At 39.2% G+C, this 25,658-nt stretch overlaps 1 long non-coding RNA gene across 3 annotated transcripts in view; it reads right to left on the minus strand.

The window, feature by feature from the left end:
- Nucleotides 1-3,036: 3,036 nt before the first annotated feature.
- LOC117802691 overlaps nt 3,037-25,658 on the minus strand; it is a 387,685-nt gene continuing 365,063 nt past the window's right edge. For 2 of the 3 annotated variants that reach the window (XR_004626145.1, XR_004626149.1), the window contains exon 6: nt 24,082-24,419. This is a non-coding gene — a long non-coding RNA (uncharacterized LOC117802691). Of the gene's footprint in view, nt 3,177-24,081; nt 24,420-25,658 lie in introns of those variants that run through there. The other variant, XR_004626146.1, reaches the window with a different exon arrangement.

Below are 25,658 nucleotides of genomic sequence, written 5' to 3' on the forward strand. Positions count from 1 at the left end.
CAGGCAATTTGCTTGAGGTTCCTATGGAAGTATGAGGTTGGAGCTGCAAGTTCTATTCCCCTCTTGGCACATAGAAGAGAATGTCAGCCCCTCTGACAGAACTGGCAAGGAGGCCTGGTTCTGGGCCATAGAGGAGGAAATGTGTCTTCAGTCAAGAGAAGCCATTATGAAGGAGCAGATGTGGGTTAGATTTTCATAGAGATCCAAGGAAGCAGGCAGAACTGGGGGTGTAGGGCAAAGATTGATGACAGAAGTATTTATTGAATAGCTTCATCCTAAGAGAACCACGGGCAAGAGTCAGGTATGAGGAAACATGCATCTCTACCCAGAGCCGGCAGGGGCATGAAGAAGCCAACCTTGGGGAGAAGGCATATACCCTGGAACTCTGTCTGGTGTCCAGTGATGACACAGCCTCTGTTGATGGTGTGGAGACCACACATCTACAGACTTCCTTATGTGACCCTTGGGACAATGTCCTTTGTACAGTGTTCCCTAAGGAAAACAACCCAGTAGGCAAAATCTGTCTTCAGCCACCTGAGCCTTCTTGTCTATGCCTTTTTGCCCCTACTCTGAGATGCTTCTATCTTGTCTTCCTTCACGACCACAGCATCAACCCCACCCATGTAAAACATGGGGTCAGGGAAGAGATAGTCACGTCTACCTAGATATCCATTTTTACCTCCTTCCTGGTAGGGATGTCAAAGGCTTTATCACCCAGTTAGAGAGATCAGTAAATAATTTTCGAAAACAGAAGTTCAACAGCTGGTAAAATATTTTTTAAAGCCCAGTCCCAGATTTAAAGGTTTTTTGTTTTGTTTTGTTTTTTTATAAAAACTTGCCCTCTCAAAAGTATCTCTGCCCTCAACCTATTGGTGGTCAGTGGAAGTTTGGCTCCCTTCCAGTTGAAGATACCAAGCCTCTCATAAAGGAGCAGATCATGCCATCATCACTCAGCCTCACCCTAGCTAGCATGAAGTATTCTATCACCACTGAATAGACTTGTAGCCAGTGGAGGGAGTTGTGCCAACAAAGGATAGAAAGAGGTCCAGGACCTTTTTTTACTACGGCTGTACATCAAAATTACCTGGGGAAGAGTGAAAAAATATATAGTTTCCTGACTACTTCAGACCTACTAACTCACAATCTTTTATGGTTGGTCCTTAGCACCTTCATTTGTAAAAAGATCCCTGGATAATTTAACACACATTTCAGTTTTGAAAACTCAATATGGTGCAAAAGACCTTGAGTAGCCCTTGTAGCAACTAGAAAATCACAAGCTTATAGGTCTCTAACTCAACCTAAGCCATGCCATCTTCAGAGTTTGAGAGATGTGGCAAGGCCGCCTGATGGGTGATGCCAATTCAAAGGGGTGTTGAGTGTCCTAGCATGTCTTATCTGGATGCCCCACTCCTTCTTCCATGGGCACCAAGAAAAGAGGAAAACCACAGATACTGAATTTTATATTTGATTCCAAATATTTAAAGTGCTTGAATAAAAAGAACACTGTTAAAAATAGCAAAAAAAAAAAAAAATCAAACAAAACAGAATCACCCAAATATCCTTTAGTGGGGAGGGGTTGATTAAGTTGTGGTTTTTCCACACAATCAAAAGAATTTTGAGAGATCCTGAATAAATGCATTTATAAACCTAAGAAGATGACATAATATACTGGAGATGGAAAAATAAACATTACATATAGCATGACCAGTATCTGCTCAAAAGTACACATCCATGCATACATGCAGATACCAATTACAACCTTAACAAAATTACAAATCTTAACAAAATTACAAATCTTAACAAAATACTACAAAATGTTTACTATGGTCATTTTTGAGTAAGGACACTCTGGAGGATTTTTGTTCCTTCCTTTCCACTATTGTCTGACTCTTGTAAGGAACTTACGTTATTTGTTGACTTTAAAACAATGAGAGAAAGTACCACAATGACACGATGAGCACGTGCTCTCCAAGTCTCTCACCTCGCTCACCCTCTCCCACCTCAGCGACTTCTCCTTAGCTACCAAACAAAGGTCCAGCTCATGTCATTTGAGTTTGCTCCTGATCTTTCTTCAAGGCTGTTTCTCACTTTAACTGCTGGATCCCTCCTGCCATGCTCCTCGAGTTCCAATCCCTTCAGAGCACCCCTGGTACTCCTAGCACACACATATTTTCAATGCTGGGTGCCTTTCNTTTTTCTTTTTTTTTTTTTTTTTTTTTTTTTTACTTTTTCAATTATAGTCACTCTTCAATAGCTGCTCAGAAATTGCCACCTACACCAGGCCTCCCACTGACACCCTCAGAATTAATGGCCCCTTCCTCCGCACCTACACTGCACATTGGTTGAACCTCCATATGCCACCTATATTTATTCTTTCTTCTTCACAGATTTACTTCCACTGGGAGGGGGAAGGGCGAGGGGACAGAGGGGAAGGAGGGGGGTGGGTATAAAGGCTCCTGGAGCAAAGTTATCTTCCTGTTCACCTTTGCATCTTTCATCATTTCCAGCTCAGTGTATTACAGATTACATTCACTCAATAAAAAATACATTAAATAGAAGCCTGAAATGTCAATAACCCAAATAACAATTTCCTTCTTAAAAATCTACAGGTACAGAGAAATTGAATCACCCTTACATTTCAGGTGGTAATGTAAAATTGTTCTGTAAAATAGTTGGGCAGTTTCTTACAAACCTAAACATGCAAGCATCATATGATCCAGCACTTGCAGTCCCGGCCACTTAATCCCAAGAAATGAAAAGTTAAGTTCACACAAAAACCTTCTATAGTAGTTCTCCCTTCATCTGTAAGGGTTATGTTCTAGGACCCCCAGCGGATGCCTGAAGCCAAGGATAGTGTCAAAACCTATATAATACGATGTGTTTCCTATGCATACCTATCTGTGATAAAGTTTAATCTATAAATTTGGTGCAAGTTAGATTAACAACAATAACTAATAATGAAACAAAATAATTATAAATATCATGCAGTAACAAAAGTCACATGAGTGTGGTTTCTCAAAATATTGTATTGCCCTGTACTCACCCTTATTCTTAGGGCGATGTGAGATGATGAAGCGCCTATGTGACGAGATGAAATGAGGTGAACGGCGCAGGCACTATGGACCTTATGACTGTACATTAGAAGAACGATCATCTGCTTCCAGACTCTGCTGGACCTTGGGCAACAGAAACCAGGGAAAGCAAAACCATGCATTAGGGGACACTGCTGTGTTAACCACGTTTTCCAGTTTCAGTATCTTATGTTTTTGACATCTGGAGCCTTGCTGCCTGGGGAACGACTGTCCCTTCCATGGTTGGTTAGGTTTGTAGATTTCTGGAGGTAGCAAATCTGTCTCCCAGAAGCCTGCTTTTCATATACAAACAAACCAATCCAAAGCCCAAACCCCCTACTGTCCATAAATGCTGCTCTTAATACTTTCTAACACTTTCAGACACTATTCTCCTGTGGGGCCAGGCATCAAGTGATCTCTGCACTCGGAAGCCCACTGAAATCATTCAAATGAGCCACAACTATCCTGGGTCAGTGCTTAAATACCTTGCCCATTCCTTCCGGTGAAAACTACAATAAAGGCCTTTCTGTGGTTTCCCAGCTTTTTCTCTCCCTCTGCAGCTGACCTTAGGGTTCTCTTGTGTGACCCTGAGGGCATGGTATGCTTCTCTCCTCTCCGGACCTATGAGTAACAAGGAGTCTTTTCAACGGCACAGTCTCCTGATCTGTGGGCCTCATCATACCTGCACAAAACAAAACCCCAGGTATGTTTTAATGCAAATCTGTATGTGACTGTTCATAGCAGCTTTATTTGTAATAACCCTAAACTGGAAATAACCCAGATATCCTTTAAAGAGTAAATGGCTAAACAAACTGTATGACATCCATGCCATGAAATATTTCTCAGCACTAAAAAGGAATAAACTGTCAATACATACAAAAACTTGGATGGATGTCCAGAGAATTTATGCTGAGTGAAAAAAAAGCCAATCGCAAAAGTTACATACTTTATAATTCCATGTATATAACATTCTTGAAACAACAAAATTATAAAAAGGGACAGATTAGGGATTGCCAGGGATCAGGGCATGGAAGGGGGGGCAAGAAAGAGGTGGGTGCAGACAGAAAAGGCAACATGAGAGATCCCTGTGGTGAAGAGACTGTTCTGTATCTTGACTGTTTCAGTATCAAGATCCTAGCTGTGATATTGTACTGTATCTTTGAGAAATGTTATCACCAGGGGAAACTGGGCAAAGGCTACACAGTTGTATGTGAATCTATAATTATGTCAAAATTAAAATGTTAGTTAGTATAAAATTACAGTATTGCACTTAGAAGCTAAGAGATATACTCAAAGCTATCAATAAACAGCCCATAGAGTCTTTTAGTAAACTTGATCATCTATCCAGAGTCACTCACTGACAAATAAATTCCGCTCCTTGCTATAACACATATTTCTAGACCAAGTGATAACTATGCAATTAAAACACACACACACCCCTTACAAAATACTGCTTGTAGTTATAGTTCTTCATAGGGCAGGGAGAAGAAATATGGAAATTATCCGCAAATCAGGTCATAGGTCAACATCTGATGTTGAGGAAAACTTAAGAAGAACAATAATATATAGAAGTGACTAATAGCATCAAAGTGATTATTTGTTATACATTTACTTTAAAGGGAATCATTGATGATGAGATTAATGTATCCAACCAAAGATTTTAATTACAAAGAAATATTATCATCGTAACTGTATAATGAAGAGACCAAGTAAGGCCATGATTCATAGGGAGTTACAAATAATGATCAAGAGCAAAATTATTTACAGGGAGATGGTGCTTATACATCCAACACTCAGTCGAAGTAATGTTCAAGATGAAATGTATGCTTGTGGATATCAATCAAAACAAATTTAAATGAATACCAGAGGATCAAAATATGGAAGAGCAACAGGAAGGAGCTGCAAGAAGTGGAGCTAAGGCCACCAAACAATCCCGAAGAACAGGAGCCTGAAGTAGGTAGAGGGCAACAAGGATGGGATGTTGACAAAGACTTGGCTTTCTGCAACAGGAAGGATGAAGGCTTGTGGGTCTATTAATGGGTATAAGGCAAGTCCATGGAAATCAGTAAGAGACATTAAACAAAATTTACACTCTGGTGGGTAATAAATGGCCTCCACTTTATTGCTTGTTAATGACACAGAAGTGGGGAAGTGAGTACAGAAGGAGTTCCCAGAGGTAAGTTCAGTGACAGCTATCCCAGTTGTTGTCACCCCTCCTCTGGGAGGTACACTTCTCTATTCATCTGGTACTGAAGTCTCTGACACACCACTGTAAGAAGATTCTACCCTTTCCAATAACAGCTAGAGATGTATGCTTCCCTGGAGCACGAAAGGAGGGGAATTTTTGACCGTTTGAGGCAGAAAACAGCTGACTTGTAAAAAATTTCTGCTAGTTCACTTGGGTGACAAGAGGGCTGGGGTAAGTAACGCTGATTAAGGGAGATTATCTCTTAAGGCTCAGTTCCTTCCTATAGTCTATGATGCCAACCTTAGATTCATTTGGAGATAAGAATGAAAGGTCTCAAGAATTATTTTGCAATGGGGATCAGCTATGATATGGGAGGTTTGGCACTCTTGGAGAGATTTTCTGAAGAAAGTCAAATTTCCAGGGTCTATTAGTCTGTGAGAGCTGTTGTAACGAAGTACTACAAACTGGGTGGCTTAAACAACCGAGATTCATTGTCTCATGGTTGCGGAGGCTGGAAGAGGTCTAAAATCAAGGTATTGGCAGGACTGTTTTTTCCAGGGGACTATGGGAAAGATCTCTTCCAGGTCTTTCTCTTTGGCTTTTAGATGGCCATCTTCTCCCCATGTCTCATCATATCATTTTCCTTCTCTGTGTATCTCTGTGTCCAAATTTCCCCCTTTTTAAAGGACACCAGTCATATTGAATTAAAACCGATCCAAATAACCTCACTTTAACTTGATTATCCCTGGAAAGTCACTATCTACACATAAGGGCAAATTCTGAACTATTAGGGGTTAGGAATTCAACATAGAATTTGAGGGGGCATAACACATGGGAAAGCATACATGAAGCCCTGACAATTACTTAGGCATTTCCTCTCCTACACTGGATTTACAATGTTGATGATGGTGGCCTACTAGATAATAAGAGAATGAGCCAAGGATTGGGGAGGGGAGAGACGCAACCTATTCTAACTCTGATGCAGACAGGCAACCAAGTTATGCTCCTACTAGACCTTTGGAAGTAAAAGACACCCAGATTCAGGAATGGGGTCTGGGCAGGATTCACAGTGGGGAAAGAAAGCTACAGTAGCCTTGTGAGTGGGGCTTTTTAAACGTTTTAATAATGTTTTTGCATCTACATCTGAATGTAGAGGAATTAAGGTGCTATGTGCTTTACTATCCCGTAAGCGCGGAGGGGATCCTCCATTTCAGAAAGAGCAGTATGTAGAGAAGTAGTGACAAGGCATATACAGTTTCCCAACTCACCTTCTCCAGAAATACCTACTCCCTTATCTTTTGACACTAGTGGGTGGGCCAGGGTTTAGCACAAGTGACCCAAAGCTTTTATCCAGATAATGCCGTATTGATCAGAGAATCAGAAGCCTCGGTCGCAACAGCCCTGACTTCTCCTAGCAGTTGGAGAGGGGAGCAGGGCTGATATTAACAACACAATATTCGGGGACGTGCTTGCCAAATAAAGTTTCTTGAGACTGCATGGGTAGACTTATGATGCCCAAGCTCTCTGGAAGTCCAGGGAAAATTCTTGCTTCAAACCTCCATCATTCAAAAAGAAGCATAACCCTTATTGTACTCTTTGGGTATTAGACATAACATATGCCTCATCTGGACATTCTGCAAGGTATTTTTTTAAATATTTTATTTATCTGACAGAGAGAGACAGCCAGCAAGAGAGGGAACACAAGTAGGGGGAGCGGGAGAGGAAGAAGCAGGCTCCCAGTGGAGCAGGGAGCCCGATGCGGGGCTCGATCCCAGGACCCTGGGATCATGACCTGAGCCGAAGGCAGACGCTCAACAACTGAGCCACCCAGGCACCCCTCTACGTGGTATTTTATATCAGCTAACCTGCAAGTCAACATTTCTTGAGAAGGACCCAGTGCAAGAGGGTATGTGGGAAGCTGTTCAGCAAAATGTAGCTCTTTCCACCTTGAGGCCACACAGTCCTCATGACTCCTTTGAGCAAAAAGTCCTTATGACTGATGATTTAACCCATTGGACTCACAGGCAAAAGGAGACAGAATCTATCTGGAGGTTCCCCTGGGGCTATCTCCCTGACATGGCCTCCAGATACTTGTTTTGAAAAGCAGCTATTAGGTTGCTTCTGGGTTTTTCTGGACAGCTGACATGTGAACATCTGACAAATGAAGGCCTTAGGACTCCCACCTGAAATTCACATTCTGGAGTACTTGAGCTCAGACCCAGTAACAAAGTGGGAAGGGCTCAAAAAGCTTCTTAGCCAAATGGAATGGTATCCGTGATATCTTGTCTTTACATGGAAAAGTGGCAGCTATCTCTGTGGGAAGAAATTTTCTTTCTAAAAATGTGGGCCTAGTTCACTATAGTTTAGCTAAGCTAAAATGTAATGGTACCCACTGGCCCCCCTCTCTGACTATTCAACCTCAGCATCAGCTATGCAGAACTGAAAATGGAAGGGGTCCTGTCGCTCTGTGGGCAGAACTCAAGGCCATTCTCAGAACTCTAGACACTCTTCTCCTGGATGAGCCTTGTTATATTTTTGCTGACTTTTATTTTTATTGCCCATGGACCTAACTATTTCATCTACCAACTTGGACAACTAAGGCTGGTAGGTTAAATATACCTCTCTTTAGGACTTCGAACTAGGGAGACAAATCACAGCTGCTGGTCAAATGTGCAGGTCCTTCAGGTAGATGACCCCAGTAAAAGCCTGCTCTCTGATGAGATTGTCTAGGTTCAAGCTGCTGGCCAAGCCGGCAAAACCCTGGTTGCTACTACCTAACTGTCAACACACCAGGTATGGAAAGAGAGATAGTGCAAACTAAAGGACTCCATGTTTCTTTTTTAAAAGATTTTATTTATTTATTTGTCAGAGAAAAAGAGAGAGAGAGAGCACAAGAGGTGGAATGGCAGACGGAGAGGGAGAAGCAGGCTTCCCATTGAGAAGGGAGCCCAATGCGGGGCTCCATCCCAGGACCCTGTGATCATGACCTGAGCCAAAGGCAGACACTTAACCCTGACTGAGCCACCTAGGCATCCCAAGGACTGCACATTTCTAATGCAGAAGCTGTCACTGTGTTCCTGACTTTGGGACTCTTTCCAAAACTGATCTGTTTGCCTTGGGTTGAAGGAGGTGACATTACGTGGGACAATTTCTCTGCCTGCCTTTGGTAGATGAATCACATGAAACTTTTGAATCTCTTTCAAGGCCATCAGTGGTGCCTCACCACTGTTGACATTGTTTCTCAGTCTGTGGCTTGCCTTTCACACTCAGAATGCCGTATTTTGATGAGTCGAAATGTTTACATTTGATGACATTCAATTTGTTAATGCTTCATGGTCAGTTGTTATTCTACAATATTTGACCACAAAAATGAAAATTTTGTATGGTTCAACCTAATTAATATGGTTCAACCATATAAATATGCTCCACATATTAATTCATGTAATTTTCACAGTAAACCATTGGGAGAGACATTCCCATTTTACAGATGATGACACTGAGGAAAGAGATTACATAACTTCCCTAAGGTCATACAGTTAAATAATGACAGAGTGGGATTCAAACACTGGTGGTGTGGCTCTGAAGTCTGCGCTCAGTCACGATGCTGTATCATATGTCCCACCTGGTGCTCAAGTATCAATTTGTATGTCTCTCCCTCTAGTCTATGGGCTTCTTGATGGGAAAACTGCTTACTTGTCTTTGCAACCCTTGCAGCCAGCACAGTACCTTGTATGTTGCAGATGTCAATAAATACTTGAGGAATGAATAGATAAATAAATGGGGAGGTCTCCACTAATGCCACCATCCGGGACTGCTGATTTGACATTACATGGGCAATGGCCATGTTCTTTCAGACTTGATTCATTTTCATTTGCATAGTGCACCTGCTGGCCTTTGAACATACATCAATTTTTCTGGAACTCTCCCTTTTCACCCCCCCCCTTTAATTAAAGCATTGAATATCATAATATAGATATTCATGAGTAATATGGTCATTTCAAGTAGGGGTCTCTGACTTATATGGCTGAAGAAAATCCTATTGCAAAAGATACTAGGTGTTAAAAAACATTATCTCAAGTGCAGAAAAATGGTGCTTATCAAAGATTACAAAAATTATATGTGATTCTACCAATTCTCCTGGAAAACCATTTCTACTCTATCAAAAAAAAAATCTGCCTATTTACTCTTATTTCTAGTCATATGTATTATATCTATATAACATGTAGATATGATGGAACCCAGCCACAAAGAGATTACTTTGTGGCATACTTGAAATATTATTATTATTAACAAATTTATCAAATAGATTTGGAAGAATCTCACCATCTCTCTTTATAATTCAATACCATTATTTGAAAAAATTAGCCTTATTCACTCCTGGTATTGTTGCATGCTACACTAACACACTCATTTAAGGGAGAAAATTTATGTGAGTTTCTCTGTGCAGTTCAGTGACAATGCAGATGAGTTATGTTATAATTTTTGGTAATTAGCATTCATAAAAACAGGAACATCCTTTACAGAGTCAAGTTTAAAACTCCTTCTCAGATTTAAAACCTCTAGATAAATCACTTTTAATTTGTGCCTTATAGTTGAATGCCTATTGTGATTTACCAATTCTAACTCATGTTAGCTTTGGTGCAAAGAATATTTTGCAGAAATGTTAGCTTTGCTGTGTAAGTTAAATATTGCTGCAAGTGGGGCTTGCTGAAGTCAGATCTGATTGTTTTGCAATAACATAATTTCATTTGTTCTTACTAGTGCTTGTCAAGGTATTTTACAACTATTTGATCAAATATAAAATAAAGCCCTTATCCTAACTTTCTAATCTATATTCAGCTTTGACAGAACAATTCCTTTACCACATAGGTAGCATGTAGGTGAATATACATTTCTTATAAATGAGTAACTAGAAGAATGCCTAGAAAATGTCTTATAAAACCTAACTCATTATTTTTCATGCTATTTGGAACTTTTAAAGAACAGGTGCCTTGGAAACTCCAGATGTTGCTATTATTATTATTATAGTCATTTAAATTAGTATTTGTAATATATATTAATTGCTCTTAATGAGGATAATAAATAATTATGATAATAATAAAAATTAATTGCCCTTCATTGAGCGAGTTGCATTTTGTAATGTTTCTGGGTGGGTATAGTTGGAAACACAATTACTTTTTCCCAAAATACAGTACAAAACTTTTTTTTTTTTGGAGAGAGAAAGAGAAAGGGAGAATGGCAGGGGGGCAGGGCAGAGAAAGAGGGAGAGAGAGAGAGAATCTTATATAGGCTTCACGCCTGACACAGACCCTGACACAGGGCTTGATCTCACGACCCTGAGATCATGACCTGAGCCAAAATCAAGAGTCAGATGCTTAACCGACTAAGCCACCCAGGCACCCCAAACATCTTTTTGATTAGCACATTGAAATGTACTGCAACCAAATATTGTATATGCACAATGTACCCCCAACCAAATTTAGGGGTGATATCTTATGGAAGTCTCTGCCAAAAGAGAAATGGACAAATACTGTGCTATACTACATTTCCACACAAAAGTCAGAGGATAATGAAAATGACCAGAAATATAAGCTGCAGAGACATGTATAGAATTCCAGGATTTCTATATCAAAGAATCTGAGAGACCCTCAAGATAAAGTCTTGACTGTCCACTTATTTTTAAATGCACTTATTGGACTCCAATCCTAGAAATTCCGACCCAATGGACCCGGATGCAGGCTCCTAGTCTGTATTTTTGTTTGTTTCAAGTTTTTATTTAAATTCTAGTTAACAAAGAGTATAATATTAGTCTCAGGAGAATTTAGTGGTTCATCACTTCCATAAAAAAACACTCATTGCTCATCACAACAAGTGCCCTCCCTAATCCTCATCACCCATTTAGCCCATCCCCCTGTATTTTTGATAGGTACCACACAAGATCCAAGTGAAGGATTTTCCATACCACTCTTTGAAAAATGTGACCTGGAAAGACTGAAGTATCGGGCAGGTTGCCAAGATAGAGACTCTGATGTGCAGAGGGAGGCTGAAACCTGGTTATCAGAGTCAGATCACAGCATCAATGTTCGGCTGGAAGTGATGTCCTAAAGTCTGGGTTAAAGCTCCTTTTTTATTCATGTCCAAGATCAGATTGGTCTTAAGGAGTAGGGCGGGGCTGAAGCTACATGTAGGAATGCAAGTGGTCAGACTGAAGACAACAAAAAACCCAAGAGTCTAGAAGACCGGCAGTTCCTACCACTTGGTGCTTCTCTCACTTCTGTCTCCTGGAGACTCTGCAGCCAAGTGGAGTATGGCTCTCCCCTCTCAAACCAGCCCAGATTTAGGTGTGGAGAAGAGCCATTGTCTCTCTTCTTAAACTTGCCTGGATAGGTACCTGATGCAGGAAGATTCTCTGAAAAGATGCCAAGTGGAAATCAAGAGGAATGTGGAGGGTAAAACTACCTCGGGTTGGGATTATGGGGACACACCAGAGAACTCTCCAGATTTACAAGAGAAATTGACTTCTGCTCTGCCAGTGTCACACATCTGTGAGTAAAATGACTTCCTGGAATTCACTTAAAGGAAAGAGTACAGCTGCAATAGAAATCAGTGATTTCCAGTTTAACTGACAATCAAGATCTGAGAAGCATTAAGATCCCTCCCCAAAAGATTCTCATTTCAGTAAGTCTCAGGTGAAGGTTTAGAATCTGTGTTTTCTTACATACACCCAAGTTGGGAGCCACTGTACCAAAACACATCAGAAAATTGACACATGCCTGAATTCATCTTTGTTTTATCAAGAGTTTAGAACTTGAAGATTCTAATAATTAATTCTATGCTTATTATCTACTAGAGCCAACTGCACACTTTTCCAGACGGGTTAGGAATGTGTTTTCATGACTTCAGTCATAATACAAGTTGAACTATTTTCACTAGAGTCCATCAACAATCATTAAATTAGTATTTTGTGAGTTTGTTGCTGCTTTTGTCTCACCCAATGATCTGTAGAAGACAACTATAGCATGACTAAAACTTTTGCATCAGACAATAGTTTCCAGAAAGGGAATGGACAGGGTCTACTGAAGAATACAAGATCAAAGGAAAGAACCCCTGGCAGCCCCAGGGCCTCATGAAAGTCTAATCTTTGGTAAGAGGCCAAACTGCAAAGTGTAGACTTCATATAACATATTCCTTTTGGGATAATGAAGCCTTCGTTAGAAGGGGGGAAACGAGCATAGAGTGACACGGTGTAATTATAATAGGCTGTAACCCTTAAGTGAGGAGATAGTGGCAAGGCTGACACCAGTAATGACCACCAGCTTTCTTTAGAACTTTCCCTCAATTAAGAGGGGACGGTAAAGCAGAGGGAGAGAGGGACAGCCAGGAAGCAAACTTTTGTTTTTCTGTCTAAAAGAAAGAAATGCTAGCCGAGGAAGCTATGTTCTTGAGCTAAATATAAGAGCTGAGAACACAAGAAATAATATTTCATTTTCAGAAAGCTAGATAGATGTTAAAAGTTCACCTAGCAGAGATTTTAAGCAAAGTAGCATCAAACCACTTCATTTTTGGTTACTTTTAACACAGACTGGAAAGCCCTGTGATTCTTGAAAGAATTATGTAGCATTTGAGAGAAAAGTGTTATAGAAGACTGTCTTGTTTTTTTGTTTTTTGTTTTTGTGGGGTTTTTTTTTTTTTTGGAAACTATTAATTACCCCCTTTCCCCTTCAACCTGCCAAACCCATCTATATCCATATGGTTACTGCAGGTTTTCCCTGATAGTATAATATTACCTTGTCCCCTGGTTACATTTGATCGGCCCTGGGGTGGGCATCTGACCCAAGCTGAATAACCCCTTCTTCTCTGAGAATTTGGAATATGTCTAGGAGATTCCTGCTTGTTTTAGTTGCTTGCTTGAAAAGAAGTGATGAATTCCGAGAAATGAACACAGAACTACCTGCTGTCACAACTAGAAAACAGAAATCAAGGCTTCAATATGAAAGAAAAAAGAAACAGATGTAAAAAGAGAAGCAGAGACAAGCGAAAAAATATCAGGGGCAATATACATCCCTGTGCTAATTATTCCTCAGGTGGGGACATGCTGTTCTACTTCATGCTAGCCTGGATTAGGCTTTCATCATTGCCATCAAGAGATCTCTAAATAATGTTGAGGAAGAATGCTGTAGGAGGATTGGACAAAGGGATCAATGTCAAATGCCTAGGAAAGAGAAAGGACTCTGAAACTACCAGAGAATTGCACTCCAAAATGAAATCAGCTGAGTAGGGCTGACATCAAAAGGCAAATAAAGTTGTTGGTAGAAAGCAAAAAGGAATCATCAGGCTCAAGCCACTTATGGGGAAGCGACACTTAAGAAGTTGTGTTACCAGTGGGTTGGCCAGATTGGAAAGGCTTAAAATAGATATGCTTGATTGAGGTAGGAAAAGTTCAGCATCCACATCTGAAAATCAGTCTCCAGCTTCTGACTGGAGCAGAGGAAGAAGTGCTATGTTCAGTGTTTAGAAGCTCTTGATGCCAGTGAAATAGAAAGAAGACAGTCGCATATGGGGTTGTGGTGCTATCTTTGCTGTGGCTGATATCTTTTGGTTCATCTGTCTCTTTTGGATATTAGGAGGTTTTTCTGTATACATGAGAAGGATATTTGGTGGTACATATGTATTAATCTCTTAATGATCTCCATTTGCTAAGATTGAGTTGAGTCTACCTTTGAACATGGTGATACTTACTTAATCAGAAGGATAATGAAAGCACAGGAGTTATTAACAGCCTTCTAGGGATGGACCTTGAAAATTCAAGGCAGTTATTTATAACATACGTCTCTGAAGGCATATGTCACAGATGGTCCAATTTAACTCTTGTCATATAAATTTATCTGGTACTAAGCATACCAAAATGGTTCTGTGGATTATGGCAAAGTTAAACGTGAACATATTTAATCTTCACTCCTACAGATTATCGTTATTTTAACCACTATGTTAATGTGTTAAGAATACCTAAGGTGATCAGTTGTATTGACCAATCGATGAAGTTAATAAAATATTTAAACTTAAATAAATGGAATTTTTCTGCTGATGGACATGAACATCTCTTAGATTTTAAGTACGGAAGGATGAGTGTGATAAAGTGTTAACGAACCAGAGCATCTCATAGTGCTAATATTTTGTGCTTGACCTCTAAGTTTACTGAGAAAATATCCTAAGATGAGGATATGCTGTGTAAGGTTATTTTAGGATGAAAGAGAACTGAATTTGGATAATGAAGAGTAAGGATAAAAATTCTGGGTTTTCAGTCTTAATGAATTCAAGCAGTCAGACTCTCTGAACTTCAATTTTTTTGAATGAGATCAGATTATCTTTCCAACCACCTTAGCAGGGTGGCAGTGAGGAAGCCAAACAGCACTGGAGAAAGCTTTTGCAAAAAAGAGAAGCAAATACAAATAAAAAGGGGGATAAAAGAGAAGACCCACCCCTACTCTCAAAAGGTCTCTACATTTCCAGCTAACAACCAGGTTTAAAACTACTAGAAAGTAAGGGCAGAAATAAACAAACAAAATCGGAAATCCACAAATGGCTTTAGAGGTAGACAGAATAGGAAGAGCTTTTGTGATATTACTTTGGATGTGCCAAAATGGCTCCTCTGATTAAAACCAAAATAAGACGACCTTGTGTTTTTACTTAATAATTCCCCAAGTCTCCAAGTTGAAATCTATACCCACTTGTTAAAATGTAATGCCAATGTAAGAAATAACCTTTATTAATCATTTACACCTTAGTTTAAATAAGTTAGCATGTGCTGAGTACCTACTGTGTTCATGAATGTAATTAAGCTACAAAGAGCTATAAAGAAGACCACGATACCGTCTTTGCTTTCAAGGAGCTCACAAGTCTAATGGGAGAATCAAACTCATATGTAAAGCTTTGCAATATGTAATGTGATTAACTTTATAACAGAAGAGCAACCTGCAGTGAAAGCAAGCGGAAGGGAGGCAGAGCTAGGAAAAGCTCTTCTTAGAACAGGCTTTCTAGTTGAATGTAAGAGATAAGAATTGGCATGAGGAAGGTAGATAACCCAGAAAAAAAAAAATCCCATAAAATGTAGGACAGTCACAGAAAGGGAAAACAAAGCATTGGGGAAAAAATGCATTGTTTTGTCAGTAGTAATATCAGTGGTAACTTGAGGACAAATTCTGGAATATTTGGGTCATAAGCTATTCACGAGTTATCATTTCTAGGTTCCATTACTCAGTCACTCAGCCTGCTCAGTCACAAAAGAAAATAATGTCAACAGAAGTTTTCAAAAGGAGAACGGGGAAATTGTGGATGACTATTTCTGAAAGCTGAAAATTTCAGTTGTAATGAAGAAAGCCAACAGGAAGTGAGCACCTAGCTAGCAAGGAAGGGAGAGAAGCCCACTTTCCATAACATGAAGGGGTTGTATGTTCTTTGAGGGATTTCAAATGCCCAGATCTCTTTTTGCCTGAATTTTTCCCAGGTACATGTTGTCCGAGCAGGAAAATAATCTTGAAAAATCAAAAACTTATATGCTAATTTCAACACCATTGTTTTATTTTCAGGTGACTATCTTAAAAGAATAACTCTCATTTTTCCCAGATTACTTGCCATTAATTTTCACATTAGGTAAAAGCCACTGACATCTCTATTTCACAGTTTGTCATATGGAATTCTGTTGCTACCACAAACCAGCTAAGAACTCATGAAACTTCTCTTTAGTGGCCCAAATGCAAGTGTCCCAATTTCTAGTATTTTATAATAATTTCTTTGCTGAGTTGCCAGATTTTTATACCTCCTTGCTTTTCAATTTCACATATAATTTTTCTTGGATAAAAGAGGAAAGCCCTAGAGAATTTTCCTTGTTCTCTACTGCTTCAAGAAAATAGAATTTTAAAATAGCTATAGTTTGCCCAATGGAGAGAGAGCGAGATGAGTAACTTACAAACAATTACAGCTCTTCTAAAGATCCTAGCAGTGTACTCATTATTTGCATTCACGTTTTTAAAAAAATGGCAGAACAAATAGAACTTACATCCATCTAAGGTAAAACATTTCATTATATTTTATTATCCCCAAATCAATTCCTAAAGCAATGTGTGAATTAAAATGTTTTATCCGGCGTTTTCAAGAAACCAATTTAAAATTACACAGCTTATAACAAATTGCCAGAAATATTGCAAGCAGCCATTAATTTACTCCAAATCAATTAAACTCTACATTAATACATGCAGTAATATACATGCACTTGTTCCTAATTTCCTCTTGTAATTAAGCAGTGGTACAAGGAATAGCTTCACTTGACAAAGAATTTTAATCCTCTCGCTTGATCTTCCCTTGTCCTCTCTGGCCCCTAATAAGTGGCAAAGGTCACTGTTTGCAGCATCCCCCTCTTCTTTCATTTTTAAGAGCAATTTCTTTTAAACACTCAAATATACTACATAGTGAGTTTCTAGCTATCCTGAAATTGCCTTGTATTTGGGGGACATTCCTTCCTTGCATCCAGAGAAAGGAACTCCCAGAGGTTATGGAAAGTATAAATACATGTTCCAGAATTTGACATCAACAGTATGGGGAAAACAAACATAAAGGGCGCTAGCTTATAGTCAAGATCAGGATGGATTAGTCAGGGTCCTTCAGTGAAACAGAAGTGAAAGATTGGATGATGCCCACCCACACTGGGAGGGCATTCTACTTTACTGAGTCGGCCAGTTCAAATGCTAACCTCACCTGAAAGACTCCTATAGACACGCCCAGAAGTAATGTTTATCTGTGCACCTCGTGGCCAAATTGACACACAAAATTAACAATCATTAAGTCCACTCCTTGCCAACTTCGTACCCGTATGCATCTTCTTAAACCATATTTAATCTTTGAATAAAGATAATAACAAGGTCAAAATTCCACCTAACATGATACAACTATCCTGTGTACAACCAAAAATTCACTAACCCCTTTCCCAGAAGAGAAAGTCCTGATTAACGTTTACTATTCTCCTCAACATCCTATCACTTAAATACTATGAGTTAAAATTAGCAATAGTTATTAAAATTAAAAAATTAGTAGGGGCGCCTGGGTGGCACAGCGGTTAAGCGTCTGCCTTCGGCTCAGGGCGTGATCCCGGCGTTATGGGATCGAGCCCCACATCAGGCTCCTCTGCTATGAGCCTGCTTCTTCCTCTCCCACTCCCCCTGCTTGTGTTCCCTCTCTCGCTGGCTGTCTCTATCTCTGTTGAATAAATAAATAAAATCTTTAAAAAAAAAAAAAATTCCCGGTTTTAACCATTAAAAAAAAAAAATTAGCAGTACTTAAATGCTATGATATAAAGTTAACACATGAGTTACATGTAAAGTTACATGATAAGGAAATAAGAGGAAAGAAAACAAATATATACATATATACACACAAATAGATACAAAAAACATACACATACAAATATATGTATACACACATCACATAAATGTATTCATAGCAAAATAAGGAGGAAATATTCATGAAAATTAAATTCTTCATTTCTGTAACTGGTCATATGGTCATAGCTGGTATTTATAACTATTTTCTTCCACTACTCATTCTGTATTTCCTTTGCCTTCACCAAGCACCTCGACTGGTCATTGTTCTTTACCTGGTAGGGTGACCCTAATCCTTATTCCTGGAGTCCTGCCTGGCTTGGGTTGTTGTAATCTTCCATTGATCTTAATCATGGGATTGGCAATGCTAAGAGACACCTTAAGGGATATTGTATATCCCAGACATACTCTTCCTTACCTCCACTGTGGGGTGGCAGTCCAATCTCCTTTTGGGAGTCAGAATCACTCTCCTGAGCAAACATGTTAACATGGTAAGCTCTGTGCCTGTTTTTGGGGTGGTAAAAAGGTCTGATACCACGACTTACTTTTCATCTTGGAAGGGATATCTCTACATGCCCCACACCACTGGACCCCCAGAAATTTCACTGAGATAAAAGGCCCATGACTTTTAGTTAGATTTCATACCCTCTGACATAAAAATGTCTTACAATAAGTCTAGAGTAGTTACTACTTCTTGCTCACTCAGCCCAATCAGCATGCTATCATCCATGTAGTGAACCAGTGTGATATCTTTTGGAAGGGAAAGGAGATCCAGATCCTGCAACCTAAATCACGACACAAGGCTGAAGAGTTGATGTACTTCTGAGGTAGGACAGTGAAGGTGTATTGCTGGCTTTACCAGGTCGGCTTTTGGCCGACCTTATGGACAGAGATGGAGAAAAAGGCATTTGCCAGATCAATTGCTGTATTCCAGGTATCAGGGTACATATTAATTTGCTCAAGCAATAAAACCACTTCTGGTTAAAGCAGTTGCAACTGGAGTCACCACCTGGCTAATTTTCAATAACCCTCTGGTCATTCTCCACAATCTATCTGTCTTCTGCATGAGCAAAATGGGAGAGTTGAAAGGAGATTTGGTGGGAAACCCCACCCCTGCATCCTTCACTTCCTTAATGGTGGGCACTAATCTCTGTAATCCCTCCAGGAATGTGGTATTGCTTTTGATTTACTATTTTGCTAGGGAGGGACAGTTTTAATGACTTCCTCTTGTCCTTTCCCACCATAGTAGTCCTTATTCTATAGGTCGGGGAACCAATGTGGGGATTCTGCCCGCTATTCAGTATGTCTGTTCCAACTATGCATTCTGGAACTGGGGAAATATCACAGGATAGGTTCAGGGATCCACCAGACCTACTACAAGGTGGACCTGAGCTTAAACTCCAGCAATACCTGATCCCCAAAAGCTTCTACTCTGACTGGCAGGCCACAGTGATGTTTTGAGTCTCCTGGAATTAGTGTCAGTTCAGAGCCTGTGTCCAATAGTCCCCCAAAGGCCTGATTATTTCCTTTTCCCCAGTATAAGATTACCCTGGTAAAAGGCCATAGGCCCCTTTGGCCTGTAGCCTGATGCCTCGGAGAATGATTAGTAGTATACATTTTCAGTAGTATACCAGGCTCCTACATCAAGGGGACCCAGCCTCCCCTTCATTCAAGTTCTTCTGGGTATGTAAACTGGCTCAAGCATGAAACTGATTGAAGGGACATGGATTTCTGTTCTTATGATTCAGGTTAGATTTGTGTACTTGACCTAGAACTTTTCTGCTTGTAAAGACCAAGTAAGAATTTAGCAAGCTTTCTATCTATTTCATTTCTAGAGACACCATGATCAATTAACCAGTGCCATAGATTTGCATGAGTCAGAGTATTCTGATTGTGGCTTTGACTCTGATGTCCAATATAGTAACCACATCTATCTTGCCTTTGATGGTTGAGTGCCAGCACTAGGCCCCTTCCATCCTGAGATCCAATTACTGCCATTACATTTAAGTTTCCCAATTCAGTAATAGCAGTTCCCACTGTGAGTTCTGGTGTACAGAGAAGAGTAATCACAGAGTTTTCAAGGATGCCAGGGCTCCCCTTACAAATTTATTCCTTACAGGACTGGGGAAAGGTTTGTCTTTTGGACCCTCCTAGTTTTGGCTAAGTAGGTTTTAAATGATAAATCTACTCTAACATTCTAATCTCCTTAAGCCTTTGGATCCCTTCCTCTACAAATCACGTCTGGCATTTCCAACTCACTCATGGTAGGTCATCTTTTGATCGATGTTTCAGCCAACCAACCAAAGAAGCTATCAGAGTCCTTTCTAACTCCCTGAATTACAACATTAAATGCAGAACCTGTGTCAATAAGTGCAGCCCGAGGGGCGCCTGGGTGGCTCAGTCGTTAAGCGTCTGCCTTCGGCTCAGGGCGTGATCCCAGAGTCCTGGGATCGAGCCCCGCATCAGGCTCCCTGCTCCACTGGGAGCCTGCTTCTTCCTCTTCCACTCCCCGTGCTTGTGTTCCCACTCTCACTGGCTATCTTTCTCTCTGTCAAATAAATAAATAAAATCTTAAAAAAAAAAAAAAATAAGTGCAGCCCGATCCCACTTCATGTTCTTTCCACCATTATCCTACATCTTTACTATCTACTTCCACACACATTCCTGAGATTTCTGTCTGTATAAATTGGAAAACTCAGGTAGTTTTTTGGAGTGCAATACACCTTCTCACTGGTTACACAGTTTAAAGTTGGGGGACCTGCTGGGACTCAAATCTAGTTACAGGCCCAGAAGCAGAGTGGGGTGGTGGGAGGGTCCTGAGGAAAGTAGGCATTGTCATGCGTAGCAACTACCTCAGGGGAGCCTATTACAGCTTTCCTACGCAATGTAGGGTTAATCTGGTCAGGTGGAGGCAGAAAGACCAGTAGGACTGTGGATGGCCAAGCCAGTACCTCTGGAGGTGGGAATACCACTGTGAGGAGTGAGGGGGTGAGGAGGCCAATTCTGCTAGAGGTAGGGAGACTTCTTCCACAGGTAAAGAAGACTCGCCAGAATTTAGGGACTCAATGTCCTCAGTTTCAGTAGTCTTCACTCATGACCTCATCCCAGCTTATGATCCCATTCTTGCCCATTACACGTCCTCACTTTAACGGTCGACACACTATGAGGCTGAGAGTTCAAGTTGCATTATAATTTAGCAAATTGTAGGGTGGGCTTCTACATTTTATCTTCAGCAAGTTCAGCCTTGTAGCTACAGGTGATAAGGGTCTTTCCAGGCATACATAGTAGTTCTTAGGTCATTTGTGCAGTGCTCGAGCTGCGAATTTAAATCCCTGAGCTCATCCTTTTCTGTTGCTACTTTGTCAACAATATGAGGAACAGCTATTCAATGTCATTATATTCATTAATTTCCTAAAAATGTTCAAATGCACCATATACTATGTCACCTTGCTCCTTGCTTCTTATAAATAAATTATTTATGCAGATATTTTGCATATATCTATAAACAGTTTATGCTATGGTCTATCAGTGCTCTCTCCACTCCTGGAAAGAGAGTCATTAGCATCTTTAAACCCAATTAGATTAGAGAAACAATTCCATACACTTGGTACCAAAATTTGTATTAGTCAATGTTCTTCAGAGAACCAAAAGTCATCAGAGATATCTATCCATCTATCTATCTATTATATACATACATCTATTAGATAATATCTATCTAATTATCTAATATCTATCTAATATCCCTGTCATCTATCTATACAATTTTATCTATCTATCATCTATTTATCTATCAAAAGAGAAAGAGATTTATTATGAGGAGTTGGCTCATGCAATTATGGAGGCTGAAAAGTCCTATGATCTACCATCAGAAAGCTGGAAACCCAAGAAATCTGATGGTGTAATTCAGTCTGAGTCCAAACACCCGTGAACCAGGAGGGCCTATGCTGTAAATCTCAGTCCAAGGACCAGTTGAGATGAGATGAGATGAGATGAGATGAGATGAGATGAGATGAGATGAGATGAGATATCCCAGATCAAACATTGAGGCAGGAAAAAGGGATGAAAGGGGATGAATTCCTTCTTCCTCCAGTGTTTGCTCTATTCAGGTCCTCAAGGGATTAGACAATGCTCACCTACATTGAGAAGGGCAATTCAATTCTGAGTCCATTGATTCAAATACTGATCTCATCTGGATATGCTCTTACAAACACAGCCAGAAATTATGTTTAATCTGGGCACCCTGTGGCCAATTAGGTTGATGCATAAAACTAACTATCACAAATTAATATACCATTCTGAGTTCTATACTTCAATTGTATATAGAAATTGACCTCCAATCCTGGATATTTAATATTCTTCTGAAATCCATTGAAATATAAAGATTACAGAAGAGCTATCACATGAATCCTTAATTTCATTTTTTAAAAGATTTTATTTATTATATATAGAGAGAGAACATGAGCATGGGTAAAGGCAGAGGGAGAAGCAGACTCCCTGCTGACCAGATAGCCTGATGCAGGGCTTGATCCCAGGACCCTAGAATCATGACCTGAGCTGGAGGCAGACACTTAACCAACTGAGCTACCCAGGAATCCTTGAATACTTAATTTCTAATTGCCTTCTAAAAATTCTTACTTGGGTCAAAAACAAGAATACTGAAATTCTTATCAGAATCAATCAATTTGAGTGAATTTTCCCACCCTAGGGAAGTCTCAGGTAGTTAGTAAGGAAAAGGGAAATATGGTATGCCCTGGGCACTTTAAGTGGATTTGCTTAATTTTCATAAAAAAAATTTAACTAATAAGGACAAAAATCTAACTAATATTTAGAGAGGCTCATAATTTGCCAGTGTCAGTTTGGGGCAGAGTTGGAATTCAAACCTAGCTCTAATCCCAAGGCTGTGTTCTTTACATATTATAAACCTTCTGTCCAATGAAACAAGTCTATTTGGGGAATGTTAGTGCCCATATATAAACATCTCATGTACTTAAGTACAAATATTCATTCTGCTGTTTTTCCACTTGACATTATGGCATAAACATTGATGCATACAGGCTCTAAAATGCTAAAAATTAACATCTAACATGTTTTCTGGCTAGTATACTTTAATTTCTTTAAGCATTCCCTAGTAATGGGTATCTAAATTGTTTCCAACTTCTTTTTATCATTGATAAGGCATAAGTAAGATATTCATTCCCTTAGATTTTTATTTCTATTGAGCTATTTCTTTAAGGTACAGTTTCAGTTGTGAATTCATGGTAGTAAAGGATATGAACATCTATCTAACTCTTACCACACACTGACCCTTTTTCTTCTCAACCAGATTCACTAATTTCAAATGAGATATCGCTACTTTTAAAAGGAGTCATTGTCAACACTCACATTCTACAATGGGGAGGAGAACATCAAGATTCAGGGACTTATCACTCAAATTGTTGTTGTGAATTGCCCTTGAAAAGGATAGTGACAGACCTCCTCCCCTCCCCTGAATTATATTACATCCCAGAGGACTGAAATGGTCATTAATTTTTAATATTATCTCTTCTCAGGGAAGAGTATAATGAATTTTCCTTAGACATTTTTGTAGGATTGAAATTCTAGAAATTCTGGGAAGATCTACAGAGTGAACTCAGAAAAATGTTAACCAGCTGCTAAGTTCCTGGAGGAGAGTATGTAACAGAAATAAGAGTAATTATTAAATTACCTACAACATCAATCCCTACTGTAATAACAACCAGCAATGTCTGTACAATACTTTCCTGTTTAGACAGTTTCCCCCTATGTTTGATCTTGGGTGTGGAAGAATAGATTACACTGGGCTGGAGTTTGTGAGATACAAAGAACTGTGTGCCAGAAATAAGATTTGTGCCTTTGTCCTTATGAATTTAACAGTTTCACTGGGTTAAAAATGCATCATCACATTAAAAACTAACTATATCCCAAAGAAGGTAATATTAAATATCTAACAAGCAAAATAAATAATGCTTCAAAATATAAAAGAAGGAAAGTTTAATTATTCTGGACTTGAGTGATAAAAGTAGTCAATATTGCTGAGGTATAGAAACTCCTTTTTGGAAAAGTCATATATGATAGGTATCAGGAAGTTAAGTCTTAGTTATATTCTGGCCTCTCTCCTGCCTTCCCATTGTCACCTCAGTGCACTTTATCCCGGCCTTTAGGTGCATCCTGAGGAGTTCCCTTCAGGAAGGTCAGCTGAGTTCTGGAATCTCACATTTCCGTGGCCATCTCTGGAAGTAGAACCTTTTAGCAACTCAAGAGCAGAGGGCTGTGCCAATGACCCTCTACTTCCCTGTAGCAAAAGATGTCTCCTACATCAAAACCATCTGTGTTTAAAAACCTTGCCCAAGTCTGGGTGTGGAAAATAGCAAGCTACAAGAATGGATGGTGAAAGCAACTATTGGTTCAAGTAGACAACTGAGCAAAGCCATTCACTCAACAAATACTTAGCACTAACAAGCCTCTGGCACTGAGTGCTTATACACATTACTGAGGTATGAAGGAAAATGTAATATTTGATTCTAAATATAAAACAGAAGAGGTTCATACAATTTATCCACCGTGAGAACAAAGAAAATTATTTATTCCAACCTCCTTATCATGCATATCAAGTAACTAAGACCACCGAAATTGACTTACTCAATAGGTTAGTTGTTGCGAAGCCAGATTTTAAAACCCAGATCACCTTATTCTTTGCCAATCAATCTTACCCAAGGGTTCCATGAAGACACTATCATCACCTTTCCTCATGGACATTTTCAATCCTCTTCTCTGAAAGAAAATATAAAAAATTACTCTCAGTGCACAAGTAGTTTTTATCTTTCTTCTTCTTATATTCCAAAATTATAAGTTCCTCACCAACTAATATTTATTCTTCAATGAAATGAACTTGAATAACTGGGTAAATATCTACAATGTTTAATAAACTATTACAATAGTTCAAATAATGGTAAAACCACTAAAGCTGTATTGTGCAATAAGAGTGCCACTGGCCACAATTTAGATTACATAAAATTATCCAGTTCCTCAGTTCAGTAACCATTTCACATGCTCAGTAGCCACATGTAGCCAGCGGCCATCATATTGAATAGCGCAAATATAGAACATTTCCATCACTGCAGAAAGTTCTATTGCAAAGTACTACATGAAAACAATGAACCCACTTCCCACTCAGCACTGTAAAGAATGAATTAACTTGCAAAATGCATGCTTTAACACATTCTGCCTTGAGTAATAGGATATTTACATAGGGATACGCAGGAAGAGAGGTTGTACTGAGAAGCATACAAGAGAGACAGAGTCAAACTGTATGCTACTGCTTCCCTGCTCGCAAAACTAAATGCTTCAATGGCATTCTTTGAATGCCTCAGATGCGCAAAAGCTTTTCCTCCATATAACCAGAGTTTCAAATCTTTTCCATAAGCCCTACGAAATGGTTTATGTGGAAATAACACTAATATCCACTACAGTACTCATTCTCTTGTGTATGTATTAAATATAAAACAAATAACTAATATGTACTAAAGAAAACACATATGATTGTTTAAGAAGGAAAGTTATTTCTAAGTGGGTATTCAAATGAAGAACCATAAAAGAAAAGATAATACTTTTGACTGCAAATATTAAATGGGGCACATCCTAATTCCAAATTAGAGAATTCTGGAGAAAATAATGGAAGCATAAAAGTATTTTTATATAATAATATTTATAATGGTGAAAAACTCAAAAAACCTAAATGGCCTTACATAAAATATTAACAAAATAAAATAATCACTTCCATGCAAAATATTATATATAAATTTATATAGACACATATCTATATATAGACATAAAATTGGGGGTGACCAAAACAACTGAAATGTAGTCTTATCCCAAGCAGGAGCAATGTGATTCCACAAAAAAAAAGAAAATAAAAAGTGTTCGTAAACAAACTGTCTGTTTGTTTCTGTCTCATTCTCTCTCCTCTCCTGTCTTTGTTGACCATTTACTGATAGTGGATAGGTACTACTA

This window comes from Ailuropoda melanoleuca, chromosome 1 (assembly GCF_002007445.2).
Source record: "Ailuropoda melanoleuca isolate Jingjing chromosome 1, ASM200744v2, whole genome shotgun sequence".
NCBI classification, from domain to species: Eukaryota; Metazoa; Chordata; class Mammalia; order Carnivora; family Ursidae; genus Ailuropoda; species Ailuropoda melanoleuca.